Source organism: Chinchilla lanigera, unplaced genomic scaffold (assembly GCF_000276665.1).
Source record: "Chinchilla lanigera isolate Chin_1 unplaced genomic scaffold, ChiLan1.0 scaffold00046, whole genome shotgun sequence".
Classification (NCBI taxonomy): domain Eukaryota; kingdom Metazoa; phylum Chordata; class Mammalia; order Rodentia; family Chinchillidae; genus Chinchilla; species Chinchilla lanigera.
In genome coordinates, this window is record NW_004955447.1 from 5,085,608 (window position 1) to 5,108,374 (window position 22,767).

The 22,767-nt window shown below is 34.5% G+C and overlaps 2 pseudogenes; both read left to right on the forward strand.

Annotated features, from left to right (window-relative positions):
- The first annotated feature begins 4,605 nt into the window (after nucleotides 1-4,605).
- On the forward strand, nucleotides 4,606-5,466 carry LOC106149481 (annotated as a pseudogene).
- Nucleotides 5,467-17,655: 12,189 nt separating this feature from the next.
- Nucleotides 17,656-22,767, forward strand: part of LOC102012703 — a 41,147-nt pseudogene continuing 36,035 nt past the window's right edge.

Here is a 22,767-nt window from a genome sequence, read left to right on the forward strand (position 1 = left end):
TTTAGAAACAAATCTATCTAAAATAAAAAATAATGTAAAAAGAAGGGCTGGAGATGCAGCTCAGTGCAAAGACCCTGTGTTCAATCCTCAGTACTTCCCCCACCAAAAAAAAAAAGTAAAAGAAACCAGTCACAAAAGAATGCATTCAATATTATTCTATTTATATAATGTTTATAAATTATAATTTTATAAACTATTTTATAAATTATTATTTTTTAATTTATAAATTTAAAAAACTATTAAAAAGCAATGAATTTATAAAAATACAGGAGAATGATTATTTTTAGGGAAGTGTGGAAGAGCGAAATTGTAATTTGAAAGGAAAATCGAGAGAATGGCAAATTTGTTACCAAGGTTCCATGAATATTTGCCTTATTATGAGTCACTAAATTGTCTATTTATGCTTCACTGTTTTCTTATATGTTTATAGTTTTCACATTTTTGGTATGCAACATTTCTGATGTCCCAGCAGTGGTAGGGGAAGCAATCAATAACTATAAGTAATACAGCACAAAAAAGAAACAAAAAAATATAGAAAACCTTTTTTAAATACCGTATGTATGATGATGAATCTTATTCATGATCTACATTAAACTTTAATAATTGCTTCCATTTGAATTATTATAGATCTAGCAGGATTATCTGCAAATGTTCTGTGTGTGTGTGTGTGTTTTTGCAAATGTTAATGTTATATTTAGTATTTTTATGCTCATTTTTCTGGTTAAATTTTATGCTTTTTCTACAATGAATAATTTTCTTAAAGTATAAGTTTTAGAAGATGAAATAGAATAAAAAGATACATTTATAATCCCATTTTGTAATGAGACAAGATTAAATGATTCATAGAGATTACTAATAGTATTTATGATAATGAAATAAAAGTTAAAATACCTAAAAAGATTAGAGTTTACTGGTAACTAAAATATTTGTAATATTATTTAGAAAAAGACTTAGAAAATCTATGTCCCCAAGCTTATTTTCCTGGTAAATTTTTACGTTCACCTTTTCAATCCCTGTCTACAAAAGATAATAAAATTAGGATTAAAATACTATAGGCTTCATATATACAATGATTTAAAGGGAAATCAAATCCTTTGAGTCTCTTAAAGATGTTCATTTTTAGAACAAAAGCAATTTATTTTCCTTTTTCTGGTTCTCCTGGACTGGAGTACAGCTAGGGTTTCTTACCTGCTCTTTTCTTACTTGATTTGCAATGAGGAAAGAAAATTACCAAATTTAGTGTTCATACCTATGATCTTAGGACATTACTATTTGAAAAAGGAGATAAATTCAATAAACTCTTTGGATAATACTAAATATTTAAATGTTTGGACTCACAGAGGGAAAATACCAGAACTCTGCCTAAATTTGTTGTTTCTTCTCTCTTTTTTTTTTTTTTGTACAGGAAATCAAACTCAGGATTTTGCACTTGCCAGGCAGGCATGCACCCCTAAGCTATATCCCCGGCCCTTCACTTTTTAATATGTCATGCAAATGTAATTATTAAAACTGAGTCTTATTGCATGTATTCTCATTAAAGAAAAACTTTTATACTATGCCAGATACATTTTTCATAGCAAAATATAAAGAGAAATTTGATAATTGATAATGGTAGTTATTATTCTATTATATACTAGAGTTGAATAACAGTTCTGAATTATCAGAAATTTTTGCATAGTGTCAGTTTTAGAAAAAGAAGAGATAAGAAAACAAACTCAAATCATAATATGGCTTAATGGCCACACTTAGATGAAGTAATTATTTTCCTATTTAAAAAAACTTCAAACTCTATACTAAAAATCCGAGAAGTTCATTAATGTGCTGGAGGTTACAGAGTAATAGAAGACAACTCATTTCCTGGCTCTGTGAGTCAGAAAGCTTCCTCCTGTTGTGACCCACTGCCTCTACCAGTCCTTCCACATTGGTCTCCTGAAGGATCAGGGCAGGCCATGGACACTGTTTCCATAATTTTATTTGTAAAGCTTGAGCAATAATGATCCTTAGTTCATAGAGCTTTACTTTAAGTAAAGCAGGAAATATGAGCATTTTAATAAATTATACAAAAAAGAAACTACAGAACATCATGACTGGTGAAAAAGATCAAAATGGAAACATAAGCAGATAATAATTTTGCTCTAAAGAGAATCAATTAATTTATTTCAAAAATAGTGTATAACCTAAAAGCTGGTTTTACATTATCCCTTAATTTTAGTGATAGTTACAACTTTTTCTAAATATCTAAATCATATCCAAAAAAGCAGTGTCACTCTTTACTACAAAGTCCAAGAGCTTCCTATGTTGGGAGTTTCCAATTATATTAGTAAAGAATTTCAGGTACTGCAATCTGGCTGAGAAGTTATATAAGGGCCTTTCTGAGCTGATTGCATTGCTCACCTTTTCATAATTTGAGCGAAACAAAACCTGACTAGGAAAAATTGAAGTGTGAAAAGTTGCAAAATTTAAACTTTTTTGTTACCAACGTTTCCATTTTTTCATGAAGTGAAGACAGCATTAAATCTCTCTTCTCACAGATCGGGCAAGCTGTTTTCTAAAATTAATGGGAGAAAAATTATAATACAAATGTCTTCCAAAATGCTTTCTCTTGCAAAAATAAAGCATAGCTACAATATCACAAAGTGAGCTTTTGTTACTTGATTACAGAACTCATTTGGATAGAAGTCATGAAGAAGATATAATTTCTGTAAATATTAACATTAGTACATTGAAACTATGGTGGTTATGATTTCCAGACCTACACTACTGTTAAAGTCTATCAATTTTCCAAAAATTCTTGTATTTTATTTTTTAAAATTTTATCTAACATTCCTAAAAAAATTAAAAGAATTATTGTATAATCACTACACTGCTTCTCAGTATGTACGCAAAGGAATCAGAGTACACTTGAGATACCTACATACCCACGGTTACTGCAGCACAATTTACAATAGGCAAAGTGGGGAACCAGCCTAGATACCATTGACAGATGAGCAGATAAGGAAAATATGATACTATTCACAGTGGAGTCTTACTCAGCTCTAAAGAAGACTGAAGTTATATCATTGTTAGGAAATAGATGAAACTGGGGATCATCATGCTGAGTGAAATAAGCCAGTCTCAGAAAGACCTGTATTGTTTTTTTCTCTCTCTCCTATGAGGTATCTAGAAAGAAAAAAGACTACATTGAATGTAGAAGGAAGACTTCTGCAAAGGAAGGGACCGGGGAGGGGAAAGGAGAGTGAAGGGAGGGAAGTGGGAGGTGAGTTTGATCAAAGTACGCATGCATGAAAATGTCACAATGAAACCCTTTGTTCTATATAATTAACATGCACTGATTTAAAATTTTTAGAGAGGAAAAACAATCCCTAAAACCCAACAATCACCTTTCATTAAAACAAAAACAGAAAAACTGGCTTCAAATGGAACACTGTTATAAGGATTCCTACTTTTACTAGCGGTGGTTGTTAGAATGCTCCCACATAAGCTGGTTTGAGGATTATTCTTGTGTAAACTGTTCGTCGTCTCTTGACCAATTTTGAAGTTCTAATTTATTTAATGAAATTTACTTTAATGTAGAATTTGCACGATTCCTCAGCTAAGGTTTTATTTTATTGGCTGTGTGTTTCCTAAGTAAAAATCACAAGAACTAAGTGTCCCTTTTTCCTCGGGGTTTTGAGAGAATAATGCTAATGTGGAATAAGCAAAGGTGTCTGCACCCAAATGTTCTCTAAGTCCCTGTTTACGCAATACCCAAACATTCAACCAAGTCTTTCAAGCTCATAACTGCCTCAGGTAGCCCAGACTTGGTTTTGTATTCTAATTCATTTTCGGTCATCGGTTTTGACAGTGTGTCCACACACACATGCACAAGGTACATCTGCTTATTTTCACTGATTCTAACACTTGAGAAGCTTTTATGGAGCTATGACCAGCTGTCTGTAGCTTTTCCATGGGAGACCATTTGTTCTGCTAACCATGTATTGTCTTACGCATTAATAAAGTATAAAACTATGTGAGAAAAATCCTCTCCATCAAACATTGTCAAATTTTGTATACAAGAGTGATCAAAACATCCAGAAAATGTTTAATTATTCAAAAATTTATGATAGTAAAAGATACATTGCCAAGGATGATGGGATAGGTGTGTTTGAAGCGAGGAGGAGAGATTAATAGCAATAGCAATGTCTTTTTGAGACAGGGCCTCTATGTAGTTCAGGCTGCTCTTGAGCTCACTTTATAACCCAGGCTGGTCTCAAACTCGCAACAATCCCCGTGCCTTAGCTTCCTGAGTGCTGGGATTGCAAGCATGTGCTACCATGCCCGCCTAGCAATGTCTTTACTGTAATAATTTTTTTTTTTTTTTTTTTGGTTTTTCTCCGGTACCGGGAACCGAACTCACGACCTTGCGCTTGCCAGGCAGGCGCTTTTGCTGCTGAGCTAAATCCCCAGCCCCATAAATTTTTAAATTTAAATATTCATGGTTACTACACCACATTGATGAAATGTCTATGGAAATTTCTGTCAAACAAAAACACTATGTTGTGTCTTCATCCACCTTTTTCACCGGATCTGGCACTGTGTAACTTGCGCCTCTTTCCTAAATTCAAAATGATCATTGGAGATAAAGTTTCAGAGTCAGTTCAGGACATCAAGACAGCCAACTGTGCCCAGAAAGACATGCACAAGAGGACTTCTGGAACAGTTCCAGAATGTGGCAAGTATATTCACAGCAATGGGAATATTTCGAGAGGGTTTAATGGTAATGTGTCTTTTACTATAATAATTTTTTAAAATTTAAACCTTCACCATATTTTGTAATCATACCTCATACAAAAAAATCACGTTTTGTGCACATTGTTAGAGCTTGGAGTTGAGGCTCCCGGCTGACCTGTGTGCTATACGAGGAGCAAGATTTTTGCTAACACTCCACTCCGGCCCAGTGCATGGAGTTTGATATTAATCCTTGCTACAGGTGCAGTGTTAGTATGTAGCAGCTTTGAGGAGAAGAACTTCTGAATAATGGCCTGTGTTTTCTGGCACTACTTGGCCATTCTGTTTTTCGGCGACACAATTCCAAAACGCAGGCTCACTCAGGGGGTCTGATGTGGTGGATGCTGGCCAGGGAAGTGCTGCGCACGCGTGGCCTCATCTCCCACGAATACCCGTAGGAAGTCATGCCTGATCCCTGCTTCTACAGTGACCCTGAAGAGATTGAAAACGAAGAGCAGGCTGCTGCTGAAAAGGCTGTGACCAAGGAGGCATTTCAGGGTGAATGGACCGCACCAGCTCCCGAGTTCACCGCTGCTCAGGCTGAGGCTGCAGACCGGTCTGAATGCGTGCCGGTGCCTCTGGGCCTGTTCTGCAGTTCCCTACCGCAGACGGGCGTGCTCAGCCGGCCACAGAGGACGGGTCTGCAGCCCCCGCTGCGCAGGCACTGCGTGGGGAGGAACCACCACCGAGGGCTCCTGAGCTGTTCTGCAGACACTTCAGCAAAATGAAAATGAGGTTGACGGAAAATAAAACACCAATTTCTTTACAAAATCAAAATTCATTGTATATTAAAAATCCTAGTCATTGAAAGTTGGATCTGAAATATGAACATAATAGTAGTTATAGTAGTTGATACTTATGAAGCATTTGCTGACTACCAGGCTCTCCATATAATAAATTCAAGATATGCATTATTATTATTACTGCTTTTAAGAAGAACCTAAAGTGCGGAGAAGTTAACTTTTATGTCTAAGACCATAGCTCCAGAAACTCGCCAAGTTAGGGTCTAAAACCAGGTTCTCAGGTTCTAAACACTGTGCACCTATCTTTTAGAAATCAGTTTTACATCATTTGAATCTTTCACATATAAACACTGTTTTTATTTTCCAAATTCTGTTTTCAACCTAAGAATCAACAATTTCCTTTTCAGCATAATGATAATCATGCTCTCCTTAGTGGTCTTCACATGATGAGAATTGCTATTTTCTGACGATCTGGATTCATTTAATATACAAGGTAATTCACCTCATTTACACAGTATTTTCTCTTTATTCATTGAAAAGAAAGTTTTGTGCAGTTATCCGTTAGTTTCTTCTTTGAAAGACAGAATCTTTCTTGTCACTTAGTAGCTACTCTGAAGATAATGATATACAACATAGTTTTTTTATTTTAAAAAGAATAAAAAATAGTAAAACAATTAGAAACAATTCAGAATTTCAAAAAACTAGATGGTATGGATTGAACAATGGTTTATTTCCTATTATTGTCTTCAAAGTAGTTGCTCAAATTACCAGATAGAAGCGTGCTAAATTAGTAAAGAAAAAAAAATTAAGCATTCACTGTTCCTTTCAATAAACCAATAGAAATTAGTAGAACAATTATCTTAACTATCTTATGTATATATATTTTTCCCTTCTTTCTTTCTTTTCTCCTTTCCCTCAACCCAGTTGTTCTTTCCTTTTGAGCAGTTTCTTTCCCTGTCACAGTATCTATTGTACCTTTCCGATTTTATTTACTCTGTAAGGTTATTACACTAGGAAGACAACACGATGCTTACACATGCAGATCTGACATACAGTGTATTAACTATTCTTATTGTCTCAGTTTTTTGTTATGAAGTTTTGGGGTTTTTTTCATAAAATAAAAAAGAGTCATTATGCATTTATTTGACAAATATACAACAGTTCTAACTCCAACCCGAACCCAGAGCCACGGCACTCTGGATGAGAGTGGAATATTGCTAGTCAGCATCTCTGCCCTCTTGCCCAGCTGTTCTCCTGTCACACACAACCTGGGGAAGATGTGGGGGTGACAGGTAGAGATATATAACCCGAGGGCTCTCCTTAGTGACAAGTGTTGATTAAGTAAATTTTAAAATATAAATTTCCCATGAGAAAGACCCTTTCATTAGAAGAAATTTTAACACATTTTCATAAAAAGTTTTGTATTAGATTCCTCTAACCTGTGATTAAATTTTAAAAGTAAAATTTAAAAGATGTCATATAAAACTTTCAAAGTAGAGCTAATAATAGGTCTTGTAAATGAAGCAAAGGAAACGAAAGGATAAGAACTAGAGGGCACATAATCTAAAAAGTGTTTTTCAAGATAATGTTTGCCACAACAGACTTGAAATGATCCACTGATTCACAGAAATTATTTCCTCATGTGAAAGCATGTATTTGATATCACTTAGGTGCATATTTAAAAGTCTAATAGGACTCTGCACTTTTGTACAATGCAGTTTAATTATCCAGGTAAGGCCTTCACATTTAAGAAAGCAAGATTTGTGTGCATGTGTTTCAAGTAGCTTTCTTCAATTTTTTATTGAAAATTTTAACTGCTATATAAAAACACAAAAATGTACATATTTATGGTGTACCATGTGATATTCTGATATCTGTAAATGTTGTGTAATGTTTAAATCAGATTAAATATATCTCCTCAAATATTTCTTATTTCTTTGTGGTAGAAATAGGAACTCAGCAATTTTGAACAACATAATTACTGGGACTGAGAAGACAAAGATATTCTAAAGTATAACCTTATGACCAGCTTCTGTCATTACTTTCCTATGAAATATACACAGTCAAATACTTGTTTCCATCATCTTTCTGTAGACTAACATTTTTATAATAACATGTTTAACTTTCATTTCAAATTCCAATTACAATTGATGACACATACAGATATGCAATGTAATATGTTATATGAGTGAATAAAAAAATATTTTAAAACAATATCCTTGATGGGAAAATGTAACAGTTCAACTTTGAGAAGGTACAGACTATAGTCACAGACAATTTTATTTTACAAGTAGGTTTTTTTTTTTTTTTTGGTACTGGGAATCGAACTCAGGACTTTGCATTTGCCAGGCAGGCACTGTGCCACTGAGCTATATCCCAGGCCCCATGTAGTTATTTTTTTGTTACAAATTTTAAAATCAGAATACATTTGGAAAAATTCTAGAATGAACTTACTGTAAATTCGAGTGTTCATTTTTTCAGTATATTTTCAGTACTTCAAAACACATAAAATTGTGAAATTTAAAGAAATAGTAATATATTATTGATGACATTAACAAATCAAAGAAAACACTCTCAAGTAAGAACAATTAGAGAATTTGACTGAAATGTTGTGTATTAGACAACTTTCATAGAACTAGTTAAAATATGAGCTACCAGCAATGAGAGTATTACATTCCTTAACAAAATCCAAACTACTTTTTAGCAAATTATGAATTTAATATATTTCAAAATTACTCTTCAGTTAGTTTTATTGATATTTTAATTTAAAATGTTTGTAAAGTGTAGTCCCAGAGACTCAGGAAACCGAGGCAGAAAGATCACAAGTTTCAGGGCAGCCAGGAAACTTAGCAAGTCCCTGTCTCAAAATAAAAGTACAACGTAGCTTGGAGGTAGAGGATGTAGATTAGTGGTAGAGCACTTGCCTGGCATGCACAAGGCATGCTGCATTACAAGGTTCAATCTCCAGTACAAAAAATGAATTAGTTAAACAATTTCATAGATGTGTCTTCTAAAGTGGCATTCTTAATATGATTTTCTTATTTTAAAAAGAGAAACTAACAATAAAATGGAGTTTCAGGTTAATGGGACAGTTACAATAATCAATACATTGCGTACTGTTGTCTTCCTCGTAGTTATTCAGAGTACACAATCAGTATAACATATGCTTTTTAAAAAATATAATCTATATTTTCTAAATGCCTTTTAAAAAGATATTGATATATCTTTATATTTTATTCTGGTAGTTTCCTCACTGCTAATTAAATTTTCCTTCATAAAATGTTTTCTACTTAAAGGCTGGACAGGAAAAAACATATATTTTATACTTACTTTTAAAAGATATCCTTTCTAAAATTCCACTTGCAATGTTCGAAAGTGTCCATAAATGAATAAGAGAAAAAAAATTACAAATATCTCTTTATTTAAAAAGAATCTGTATACAACATAATAATAATGGGAATAAACTAAAAGCACTGTGACAATCAAAGCAATCACTTTCCAAATTCTTTCAGTTTTCACCTAAATAGCTAATATAATTTTAGTCAGTTTAAAATCATAATGTAAAGCAAATTTTACATTCTGCCTTATTAAGTTTATATTTTATGTTCATAATCATTCAGTGCTGCTCCATGATAATTAATGAGAGATAATGTCTCATTTACCTTATACATCAACATGGAATTTGATAATAACTTAAAAATTAGTTTTAAACATTTCAATTCAATGGTCAGTCAATTAGTAACAGCTTCTAAGGTGAACAGTTATAGTGAAAAGGAAAAGGAGTTTAAAAAAAACAGGAAAAGCACCTTTCATTTTTAAAAGTGTTCTAGTATATCATAATAAACGTTAGGTTGATGAGAGAAGACACTTAAAATTCATAAAATTATGAAGTTTAATAGGAATTTTAGGATTATAACTGCCATATAACACTCTTCTGTGTCCTTCATCTACAGAAGCTCTTCAAGGTGTCATACTGTTTTTCCTTAAATACTTCTAAATGTCTCATTCCCTGATTTCCACCCACAACAACAGAATTAGCTTTCATTTCTACGTTCGACAGCATTCCATGTATATGCCAGTATTTATTTGATATGCTTTAACTGCCAGTTTCTGCTGGTGCCTTTACCATGAGACTACAAATACTTAACTACACTATTTCTAATTCTATAATTAGCATAGTGTCAACTCCATAGTAGATGTGAAATACGTATTTTTTTGATCAGTGAAGGATATTGTATCTGGGTATTTTTATCATTCTAGAACAATAATTCAGGGAGCTTTCCGTCTGATTCCTGGTCTAATACACACAAAACTCTGTGAATATTTTATTGTAAGATACTATGATTGTATTAGAGTTTATGAGATTCAAATGATAATGCACTGTTTTTGAGACTGTCACATCAGAAAAGTAGAATTAGGCTACCCCTAAACAATGAATAGGATTTACATAGACAAGTTAGAGTTGGAAGAATACAATAGGTATTTTAAACAAGCTGACATTCCTATCATCTTGTTTAGTGAAATTCTGTACTATTTCTAATGTTTTTTTAATTTTTATTGTCTTTAAAAATAAATAAACACATCCACAAAAAACCTGACAAAAATCAAATGTCCGAGATGTTCAAATAAATACAATGAATGAGAAATATGTAAACAATGTAAATAGATCTGATCGGTGTACTACTAGTACCTGATATACAAACAGCCCTTATGATTCTTTTCATGCTAATATGTGATTTCTCTTATTTTTTACTATACGTGTTTGGGGAAGAAAGGAGGTAAGACAGGCGGGACAATGATGCTACCTGGTTGTATAATGAGGTTGACTCCCTTTAACAAGGACTGTCACACAAGAAGCCCCTCTTTCCCAGCGCAGTACCTAGATCCTCCATGAGTGTGTTCCCTGGCCTCTGGCAAATTCTTTTCTTCATTCCAGGTCACTAAACAGTAAGGTGTGTCCTGCCTGGTCTCCAAACTAATATCGAAATTGGCTGCTAAAACCCAGAATGCTATCCAAAACTTTTTGGAAAATTAATGGCTAAACCTATATATTTTTTTTAAACTATAGATCAACACCCTTTAGATTCCAGAGTATCAAACACTCTTTAACAGGCACTAGCATTAACATAGCAGTAAGAATTTGAAGAAGGAATTCATGAAAGGATGATACATGATTGAAGGAGGCAAAAGAATTAGGACTTGGAAAGCATTCAGATCCTAATGGAAGGTTAGAGTTTTAAGAGTCATTGACTTTTCATCGAAGAGAAAAAACTGAATTGGCATCAGTTTTGAAGAGGGATTCCAGAAAGAGAGAGCAGCCACTGGTCTTCTAAGGGATAAACTGTCCTTCAACCATGCGGCCCTCCTGCTTGCACACTACCATGACTGGGTTTTAAGTTTTGTCCCCACTTGTGTCATGTGACTACTGTATATTTTATGGAGTGGCATACACACAGCTCGTGTTTTACTAACGTTTTAAAATTAATTAATAAATGTTTGGAAACACTTTGAAGATGAAAAGTTGTGTAAGTGCTAAGTATTATCATTATGCCATTATCGTAAAACGCATAAAAGTTGCAGAATTTTGTGAGCTACATAGGCAAAGGATGACTGTGTGAAGCACCACTCGCAGGGGAGACGGCCCAGGGACGGCAGCGGGGCGCGGTGGCCTGGACCTGCCCGCAGCACAGGTGGGTGCGAGGGGACAGCTCAGCTCCTCGGCAAATATCTGAGGAGACCAAAGTCACCAGAGTCACTTCGTTTGTTTTTTAAAGTTCTTAAAAGAGGGTTGTTCCCTCAAGCATTTTGTGGAAACAGGAACGATACAAATTGTAAACAAAAGAAACCCAAAAATGATTAAGTTGGATAAATTTTAATCCTTGAAATCTGTTCTGATTAATTTTTTGAGAACTCGTTCCATTACAATGAGAATATATATGAAAGGTATAATTGCTCAAACTTGAAGGGGTTTGGGGGATTTTATCTTTAAAACGGGTATTTCAGTATGAACACGGAGAGAAGAGAACATATTTAAGTCTGTTTCTAGTGGTGTATGATGATATAGACATATTAATATTTCCATTTGCAATATGCTACTTCACCTATAGAAAGAGATAGAGCAAACTTTAAATCTTAATTTTAGTTTTTAAAAATAAAGAATAATTTTTCATTGCTTCACTGCTGTATATTTTCAGCAGAACATTTTAGTTGGAAACAAAAACAAAAAAAAGAGGATTTTGTCTTTTCTCAGTAGCAATGTCATTTATTTAGATAGAAACTGATCTGGAAGTCAAAGAAATATGTTGTTTGTGCACATGCAGGGCAAGTAACTTTTCTAGTTTTGATTCTTAGTCATACTAACACATTGATAAATATTCACATAGCACTCCAAGAAAATGCAACTCATTGAGATCAACTCATATTTTTACTAAATTTGTTAAACACATTTTTGGTTGTGGTACTATGCCATCATTCAGATTCTCTGCAAAAAGTACAATATTGAGCAAGATGTAATTTACAAATACACAGCTTTAATAATGTCATTTTTATATTCACATTCACATTTAGCTTAACTATAACATTGAAAGCTTCAATCAAATTAAATACTTATTAATTTTTATTTAACAAAACTATAGTAAAAATCTTTTATCATAGTTTTTAAGGAATGGGCTCTATGTCCTTCAAATCAACTTGCTCAGCTTCTTATGCTCTATAAATAAAATCTGAGAAACCAAGGTTTTATCTTTTAAAAGAATAATTTTAAGTACAACTCACCTGCAAACCACTGTGCCTAAAGAAAAATCTAAATAATTCTTTATGTCATGACGATCTTATTGTTAATTACTAAACCTGAGTGGCTTCAGAATACACTTTGTGAATTAACAAAACACACAAAAAATTAAGGCTTGCTGATAAAATCAAAAGAGGTTTTACTATTACTCACCTTAACTTCCACCCAAGACTCAACTTCTATGGAGAAATTTTAACCAATATTTCACTCAGTAAAAATTTGGGAAAATTGACTCCCATATATCTGACATTGTTTTTTTTTTTTTTTTTTTTTAAAGAAATTGCAAACAAAAGACTCTGAATAATGACAAGGACAAATTTTCCTTTTGAACTTACGAATAGTCATATAGGTACACACAGGGGATAATTGTTTTCCAGATAAAAACATCCTGCAAGTGGAAAGAACATCAAATTCTTAGAAAACTCCCCTGAGATGATAGAAATAAACTCCTAGTTTATCTGCGTTTAACGTTAAGGTATTTTTTTCATTGACCATAATTTCACACCTCTGAGCAAAGCCAGGTCACTATCGTGATCTTTGATTTTTGCTGTAAGACAAGTGAGTGTTCTAAGTCAAAGTGACCCAAATGATTTACTTCTACTTTTGGAGATAGAGAAAAAGGGCCCTACTCCTAGCCCTACTAATGATAACCAGAGGACAAATCTCTAAAGAGAAATGAAAATGTTTCTTTAAAATTGGGAAACCAAGATTGGTGATTGCAAAGTCCCTTCCAGTTCTACACTTTGGACAAAATCTCACTCGAGGAAATCTATGGAAGAAAAGTTGAAGTCCATATTAGACAAATTCTTGTACATGAGAACTACTCTTATATCAGCTTGTACACAAATCAGGAGAAACAGTAAATGAAGGGTCTCTGAATAGCCACAGATTGAATTATTATAAAATTATCAATACTCAACTTTTAATCTACAAAAGCAGCAATTTTAATATGGTTCAATCTATTAAGAAGTGTAGGAAAACATAACTGAAACATTTGCTGTGTCAAATTTCTCACCTAGTTTCATGCACTTATTGGGACTTTCTCCTGGTAAGCTGTCGTGAGTAAAACATGCAAACATGCACCCATGGCTGCAGAGGGAGATGTCCTAGAACATATATGCACCTGTAGGAAATTAATTACCAAGGTTTGCCATACTTTTCAGTTCATTCTTTTATCAAAAATGTTAAGCCCTCTTCTAGAATCAGTGAGTGAGATGATCAGGTTGGAAGCTTGTCTTCCAGATCAAGGCGGTGCATTCACTTCAGCCCCGGAGTTCCAGGCCAGCCTGGGCAACATGAAGGTCTCCTCTTTCCCTCTGAGCTATCACATCATGAGATTTCTTTTAGCTTTTTTGAAGGAACCAAAAAGTTCATAGTTATCACAAATCTATACAAATACTGAGATAATGACTTATATGTAGGTATGTAAAAACTTTGGACAAAATACTTTTAAATGGAATATTTTTAAGTAAAATGAAATTACTAAGATTATAAAACAGAAATTTCAGCTACATTGGAGAGCTAGCTAATATTGTATTTAGTGACCTTCATCTCTTAAAAGTAAATTATCTGATAAATATTTGACTTTGTTAACAAATAAAAATGAAAGTAATATAATTATTAACATATTCAAACATTATATATATCAGAAGTATCCTTACACACTATTCATATATATTGTAAGTACAAAATATATTTGTATTATCTTCATTTACATATAAAATATACATATGCCTGTACTACATTAACAAAAGATTAAATATAGAATATAAACATATTATGTTAATATAAAGCAAAATGTAAAAGGTCTAAATAAATGTAAAACTACATTATGGGCTGAATTTTGTCCTTCAAAATTTATACATTGAAGTCTTAACCTCTAGTATGTCAGAGTGTGAGTGTATCTGAAGATAGATAAAAAAGAGAGAGTCAAGCTAAGGTGAGGTTGTTAGTCTGCTGTCCTCATGAAAGGGAGAATTAGGGCAGAAGCAAGGTGCGGAAGGAGGAGCAGGTGGAGACCCAGGAGGCGGCATCTACAGGCCTAGCAGGGAGCCTCGGAGAAAACGAAACCTGCCCAAGCCTTCTGCTCACACATCCAGCCTCCCCAACTGTGAGAAAACAGCTTTTTGCTGCCGGAGCCTCCTAGTCTGTGGGAGTTTGTTGTGGCAGCCCCAGTCGGCTAATATATAATACAGTATAAAGCATGCTATTTTTACAGTTCTTGCATTTTACATTTATTAGTAATCTTGTTCATCATTTTGCACCTCATGCCTAGCACCATATTTTCCCATAGACAATGCTTAATAAACATGATCGTAAACTATTCTGCCAGGTATGGTGGTGCACGCCTGTAATCCCAGGACTTAGGACACTAAGGCAAGAGGATCACCTTGAGTTTGAAGCCAGCCTAGGCTACACAGCGAGTGCAAGGCCAGTCTGAAAAACAGAGAAAGACCCTGTCTCAAAAAAAAAGTTAGTCAATTATACATTTCGTTAAATTCTGAAAAGACATTCACTGCATATCTTTGTAGGTCAAACTCGAGTTTTTATTTTACAACATTAAAGCATAAATACCTTGGAATAAAATTGCTTCCCAATTCATAAATGATGTGGCAATATATTTTAAAAGCTTTTAGTATTATTATTTAATCCCTGTCCGACTGTTGTTTCCAAGCTCTCTGTACCATTTATGCCTCACTTTATAGCCCAATCAATCTTCACATAACGATGGAAAACCTCTAGAGCTGACTGGAGAGGAACAAATCCCAAAAGGTTGCAGCCTGGATTCCATTTACAGAATGTTCTTGAAATGACAAAATTATAAAAAGGGAAAATGAGCTTGTGGTTGCCAGGGCTTACAGAGGGCAAGGAAAAAAGAGAGAAGAGAATGAGGCTATAAAATAACAACATCAGGCAGCCTTGTAGTGATGGGAATGTTGATTGTAATGCCCCCCTTGTGATATTATACAATAGCTTTTCAAGTCAGTACTATCGGGGAAAACTCAGTACAAGTACAGGAATCTGTATTGTTTCTTACAGCTACATGTGCCTCTATAACTGTTTAAAAATAAAATGTTTAGTGAAAATATTTTAGAAAAATAACTATACAAACTTCTCTTAGAGCATTATATAGGGAAACTTGCCCAATAATTTCAAGTCAATGCCATAAAAAAGGTGGAATAGAGGAAATGTTATAGATTAAAAGAGACAGAAATACAAGACCTAAATAAAATGTAGAGATTTTGACTTTCATCTTCTTCAAACAAAAATTTGTAAAAGGAATTTTGAGGACAAGGAGACATATTTGAATGTGAACTTTGTTTTAGAGGATATTAAGAAATTAATGGCAATTTCTCTAAGTATTACAATGTTCACAGAAAAATACTGTTATATTTTAGATGCAATGTAAATTATTTAGAGGTGAATGTCATGATGCAATTACTTAAACTATTTTAAAATATCTTAGAAAAGCATATGAAGTAAATATTGTGTTTCAAAATGTCATTGGTTCTTAAACCTGTGTGATGGGTATATAGCAATCCATTAAACTATTCTCTCTATATATTTAAAATTTTTCTGTAATAAAACAAAACTTCTCTTGATGCTAAACTTCTTCCCCCGCTACAGTCTAATCAATCTCTTTGCTCTCTTTAGCACACTCTTTGGAAGAAAGTTTAATGGACAGTGTCTTTAGTTTTTCTAATTCCATTTTCTCTTAGTCTATCTTTAACTGTAACTCCATTCCTAAAACTTGTATTTCATCAAAATCACTAGTAACCTCTAGATGCTAATCTCATTTGCTTATCCTATTTGAGCTACAGTCTGGAACAATGGTTCCCTTCTTATCATTGATACTTCTATTGGCTTCCAGGGTACCACTTTCTCTTGGCTTTCCTCCTACCTCACTGACCACTTCCTCTCTGTATCCTTTGCTGGGTCATCCTCTTCTCCCTAATCTAATGAGTGCTCTGATGATGATCTCTTGCTCTTCTCTCTACCTATGTGTATTTCCCTGTTAATGTCATGAAGTCTCAGAGCCTATTGTGTCTGTTGGTGGATGGCAACTTTATATTACAACCCACATTTCAAACTTACATGTACAACCCACATCACCATGTGAATAGCTGCTGAGTATCCTAAAAGCAAAATAAACAAAATTCAACTTATGCCCATCCTCCAAAACACACTCTATCAGCAACTGCCTGACCCAGTTGATGACCAACTCCATCTTTTGATTTCTCTAACTGAAGACCTAGCAGCCATCCTTCACTCCACTCTTACGTTCACACTCCACACTAATGCATTAGGATAGCCCTGTCAACCCTGAAGTCAAAATGTACCCAGACTTCAACCTTTTTGATTTTGCATGGTCCAAGTTGTCATCTTCTGCTAGGATTACTATCGTCATTTTCTACCTTGCCATGCTGCTTCTACTTTGGCCCTCCACAACTTTTTTCTTCACAACAGCAAGAGGTATTACATTAGGACAAAGTCAGAGCATCACAATGCTCTGCTAAAAGCCACTGAATGCTACCATTTGACTCAGGGAGATAAAATAAAAATTATTTTCATGAACCACAAACCCAGAGTGCTTTCGGTTTATTAGTACATATTTGCAGTACATAACAATTGCATTCATCCAGGGGAGTCGGTGCATGGACACACCTTTGTTCTTTTACTCCTCCCAATCTCTTGTTCTCGTCTCAGGGCATTCGTTAAGTTGCTCTCCCTTTCCAGGATATTCTAGACAGCCACATGGCTGGCACTCTCACCAGTTTAAGTCTGTTCAGATCTCCCTTCTCCTCACACACTCCCTTGCACTTCTGATTTTTGTCCAGATCTACCCCTCTCCTGTAGCACCTAATGTCTTTATCAGTCTTGCATTTCATGTATTACAGTTTTATTGCATATCTCCATTCAGTACCATGTACTCTCCATAAGGAGAGATCCTTTTTCCTATAGTACCTATTACATAGTAGAAATCTACAAATATTTTCTAAATGAATGACAATTGGTTTAGTAATTTGAATATTACCTATATATAAATAGGTCAAATACTATAGTCACTCTTTCTAAAGCCCACTTGCCAAGCTTAGTAGCTAAGTTATAATTAACATAATATACTTTTATACTTACCATCCAATCCATATTTATTTCTTTTATATGTATGATAAAATGTATGTATGTATGTATGTATTCTTAGCATGTTTGTAGTACACAATGTTTACATTCCTTGCAGGGAACTAATACATGCATATAACATATCCTATTTATTTCTGACAGTCCCATACCAGGCTCATAGTGAAACCTTCTTTCCTGTCCTTTTTGCATAGAAGAACAGAGTCAACAGCAAGAATGAAGCTCAGAAGGTGTGCGAAGATTACCCTGGATATCTTAATGTTGGTGACAGCAGCAGTTATCATTGGACTCATTGTCTCTTTGGTTGTCCACGGTAAGGACTCTTTATGTCTGGCTTTGTAGTCACATGGATTTGTTGAGTCCAGTTTGACAAAATTAGGTATTTTGACAATTGAAGAAGGGAAAGAACCAGAAGAGATGATTTCTAGAACCACCAGTGTTTACTGCACTCTTTTCTTGTTTCTAAAGCTTTATTGAGGTATAATCGATATATGTATAAACAATTGCACATTTATCAGCCATATCTTAATGAGTTTTGGTCTATGTACACATCTATGATACCCTCATTACAATTAGAGTACTAGGCATTTTCATCTTCTCCAAAGAATTTCTTCGTCTTCAAACTTTGTCTTTTAGCAACGATTAGCTCAGGGCATCCTAAATCAGTGATTTCATATTCTTTCATGGGTTTCTCCCCCTCTTAGGAAAGATTTAGATGCTGGGAATCTTAGGAAAGATTAGATGCTGATGAATAAAATAGACACAGACCTTACCTTTTCTGACTTAACATTAGGGCGATAATAAATCAGTTGACATATAAATATAAAATCTTACACTGTGATTTCTTACTCTGAAAATACATTTTCTTACTCTAAAGTCTGTATTTTTCTCTATACAATATTTTTTCATATAAAAGTCTTCTTTAAAATTAGACTATTTTCTAATATTGAAGGGTGAAAGATAAAAACAAATTGTACTTATTTTTCAAAACATGTTGTGCACAAAATACAAAATAATGTGGGAGCCTTGGATTTTTCTTAGAAACCTCTCTTCATGCCACATCTTGTTTTTACTGGTTTCCTTAACTCATTTTTCCCAATCTTTTAAATGATGAGGACACTCTTTTCCCATTTATATTTATTTATATTTGTACTATTTACAGAGCCCACCTTGTATGTGACAATTTGACACATGAATATAATGGTTAATGATTAAGACAATTACCATTTTCATCACCTTAAAAACTTAGCATTTCTTTGTTTTGTGAACCTTCAAATTCCTCTCCTACAGTGGTTTTTGAAATATATATATATAAAATAAAGTCATCTCACTATATAGAACACTAGAGCTTATTTCCTCTAGCTAGTCCTGCTGAGGTACAGGCCTTCTACTTTCCTCCCTCCCTACACCACATTCTTCCTAAGCACTAACAAGCACCCTTCTTCTCTCTGCTTTTGTGTGATCCAATTGTTTATCATCCACAAATGAGTGAGAACACGCAGTATTATCATTTTTCATAAAACATTTTTATACCAAAAATCTTTTTCTCCATTTTTATAAAAAAAAAGTTTAAATAAGAAAGTACATAAAGACTAACAAGAACTATAAGTGCAGTAATATTTTTAAACTAGCTTGTATTTAATTATATCTGTCTATGCTTGAAAATCAATAACATACACATGTACAAGAACCATAGTTTATTAATGTACAAGAACAATGTTTGGCGGATATATAAACAATTTCCTTGGAATTCTCTTCTGCTGCTACAATGCCCTCATCTTATATAATTCGTGGGTCGCAGGTTGGGAACTACTGCTTGAAAGCACAGTAGTAGTTCCTGAAAAAAGTAACCACCCGTAAAAGAGTATGGCTGGCCAAGTCAGCATCCACTTCAGTGAAAGAGGGAAGAAAAATGACACGGATGGAAGTAGAGAGGGGTGAGCACAGTGAGTAAAGAGGCGTACCCTCGGGAACTGAAGGCGTGCATCTGTCTCTCCATCTCCCCTATTCAGTCTTCTGCAGTCAGATTGATTGTGCAAACATGATCACTACATACCTGTTACTAATGCCAAACCATGAGGTATAATCTTAGCCTATGTTCACAAAGCTTTGAATAAGAAGTGCTCACTCAAGGGATGAAAACAGAAACTGCTGCTTTTCGTCAAGGGTGTAAAGGTGCCAGAAACAAGAGATGAGAAAACCATCAAGGGGAGAAGTGGGCTTCTAGAAGAGACCAATATGACCCAAGAAGACCCTTGAAGATTGGGAACACAGAGGACTGGGGTCTGACTCACACCTGGAATGTCTAAAAGGCAAGAGCTTGGTGCTTCCTTGCTCGGCAGTGTGAGAGGAAGTGGGACCCAAGAGTACTTTGAGAACTGAAATTTCAGAAGAACACAGAAGCAGCCTTATATAGTGGTGCCTCGGTTCACAAATGCTTTTGTTTGCAAACAATTTGATTTGCAGACAAAAGCATTTGGCAAAATTTTGTTTCTGTTTGCAAACTCTGCGTCAGATGAACAAAACGACTGTCTTTCACACAGACAAGAACATAATATGTTCAATTTTCCAGAATTGTAGAACAATTAAATTCATGAACCAAGGTACAACTTTAACAGTCCTCTTCTAAATGACACTCCTTACATACTTTTTCCTATGGACCACACATATCCCACCCATTTCCCTTCAAGAGGCCACCTGGAGGAGCAACCAAAGCTGAAGTTAAAGCAGTAGTAGATGTGTGCAGCTGCCTGAATGGCAAAGAAGCATAAACTCAAGCTGGAATAAAGATATGTTTGTCCATGGTAAGAAAATGTAATCAGGATCTCTCCAGCAATGAGAGTAAAGGACAGTTCAAATTTCAGAATAAGGGCCAGCTTCATAACGCTCCTCTTTTTATGATGTTGTCTGTGTCCTTGAAGATTCTGTAGTTCACTGCCATGGACTCCAGACCCAGAGACAAGGAGCCTTTTCTTCATGATAACTACTTTTTCGCTTGGGTCTGTAATTAGTTACAGAAGAATAGTTCAACAAAACAAAGCACAACACAGATTTTTATTATTCAACATCTACACTTCTTTATTTTAGATTACCCTAACTGATAATGACTCATTGCACAGATTGAAATAAACCAGCATTCACTGGGTAACTTTTGTACCTGTGGCAAGTACAAAGCTAGGAGTTGCACAAGGATACAAAAGCAATGGAGAAAAGCTAGTGTGTTATCCTAGTCTAGCACTAAAAGCACACATCATCTAGATCAGCCTCAGTACATTTTTTTCTTAAGGGTTCAATTAGTACATATTTTCCTCTGTGAGCCATTACAATCTCTAACAGTTATTCACTTCTACTGTTGTAGTGGCCAAGTATGCATAGATGTAAATAAATAAGTATAGCTGTTTTCCAATAAATATTTATAGAACTAAAATTTAACTTCACATAATTTTTACATTTCACCACATATTATTATTCTTTTCAATTTTTCCAAGTTTTCAAATTGTAAAAGCCATACTTTATTCATAGGCTTCCCCAAAACAGACTAGCTTTGGCCCATAAGCTATTGTTTTTAGATCTCTGTTCTAAACAAATTAATTTTTGACCCTGACCACACTTGAGAATCACCTTCAATATTTTTCTTAAAACTAGTACACATTGGACAACAGGTACTAACTTACAGTTCTACAGGAAAAATAAGTTATCATGCTATACTGTATAGTAGGATGTTGGGAAAATGATAAAGCATTGTGTATTTCAAAAAACATACAAAGGATTTTAATGTTCTTATCACAAATGAATGATAAATGTTGGAGGAGATAGAGATATTTACTCTGACTTGAACATTATATAATATATACATACACTGAAACATCACATGACGTTCTACAAGTAACTATAGCTATTGTGTCAATTAAAAAGTAAAACTATAAAAGAGTAAAGTAAATTCTAGTTCCCTACTTTTACAAATATGAAAATGCCAGCATACATTCCCTACTTTCACAAATGCTGCCTTTAGTAGAAACTGTGATTTCCTGGTTCCTCAGGTAGCTCAACAGTTCAGCCAAAGTTGGGAACTACTGTCCTTGGGGAAGCCAGATGCACATATAACATAGAGACATGCACTGGGTTAGCAATGCAAGGTCATCTGCATAGTGTTCTACCATGCATGAGCTACATTACCAAGGTAATCTTAATGTACGAAACAGCTGTGGCAGGGAAGCCATCATGTTCATGTCCCAGAGAGCCAAAAAGTGGACAAGGAAGAAGATAAGCATGTCCTCTTTTTATAAGAAACATCTCAGAAGTGGACACACTATTTTCCTTTCATTTTATGCACCACAGCATGATGTATCCAGTCACTCCTAGATGTAACAAGGGCTGGGAAACATCATTTTTATGTTAGCATTATATATCATCTGATCAGTGACAAATAACAGACTGCATCCCCACAGAAAAAGAGAAGGAAGGAGAGCAAGAGATAATGCATAGTTTCTTCCCCAGAAAGTTATTACATTGCAGTAGGTTAGTTAGTAAAGAATTGGTGAGGAAACTGACAGATCAGAGTGCCTGAAAAGTTTCTTGATATGCATGGAGAAAATCAGTCTTTCTTGCTTTTTTGTTCTATTTTAAGACAATATTTCAAAATATTTCTGTGCTAGTTATAAAAGATAATTTTAACCCCCCAAATAGCACTTTTAAGAATTATAAAATAAAAGCAAAAGCATCAGAGTCCAAGCATCAAACAATGCTTTCTCAAATTCGAATATATTTGCTTTATCCTCGCATTTTATATCCAAGGGCTGTCAGGATGTGTGCATTAACTCCTCCTGGATTGTCTTTTCACTGCCACCTTTAATACTAACTCTAGCAGACTCCTTAAAGAGCAGCATTTTCACTCTGCAGAGGCTCATTTGGGAGAACATGACTTGGAAAACTACTTTCAACAAGTGTTAAATGTAGGTAACAGAAGCTGAGGACTGAACTGGGAGTAGCAGAGAGGTCCATCGCCTGTGATCTGCAGCCAAGGAGGGGGTGATTGGCTCTCACAGCACCGGGTTTTGAGTAAATAAGTCAGCCTGGTATGCAGCTACACAGGGACGAGCGTGCTGACACTGTGATCAGTTCATCACAAGCCCACATACAGGTAAGAGTCTAAAAAAGCACAAAAAGAAAATGATTCGTGCAAATTAAAAATGAAAATGATATTGCTCAGAGCGTAGGTCAACTGGCTTCCTTTTAAAAAGAAAATCAATTTCTCTGAGCAATGATGGTAGATTATTTTAAAGTAATTTTCATAATCATTGTGAACTGGAAACATGTACTAATAAAAAT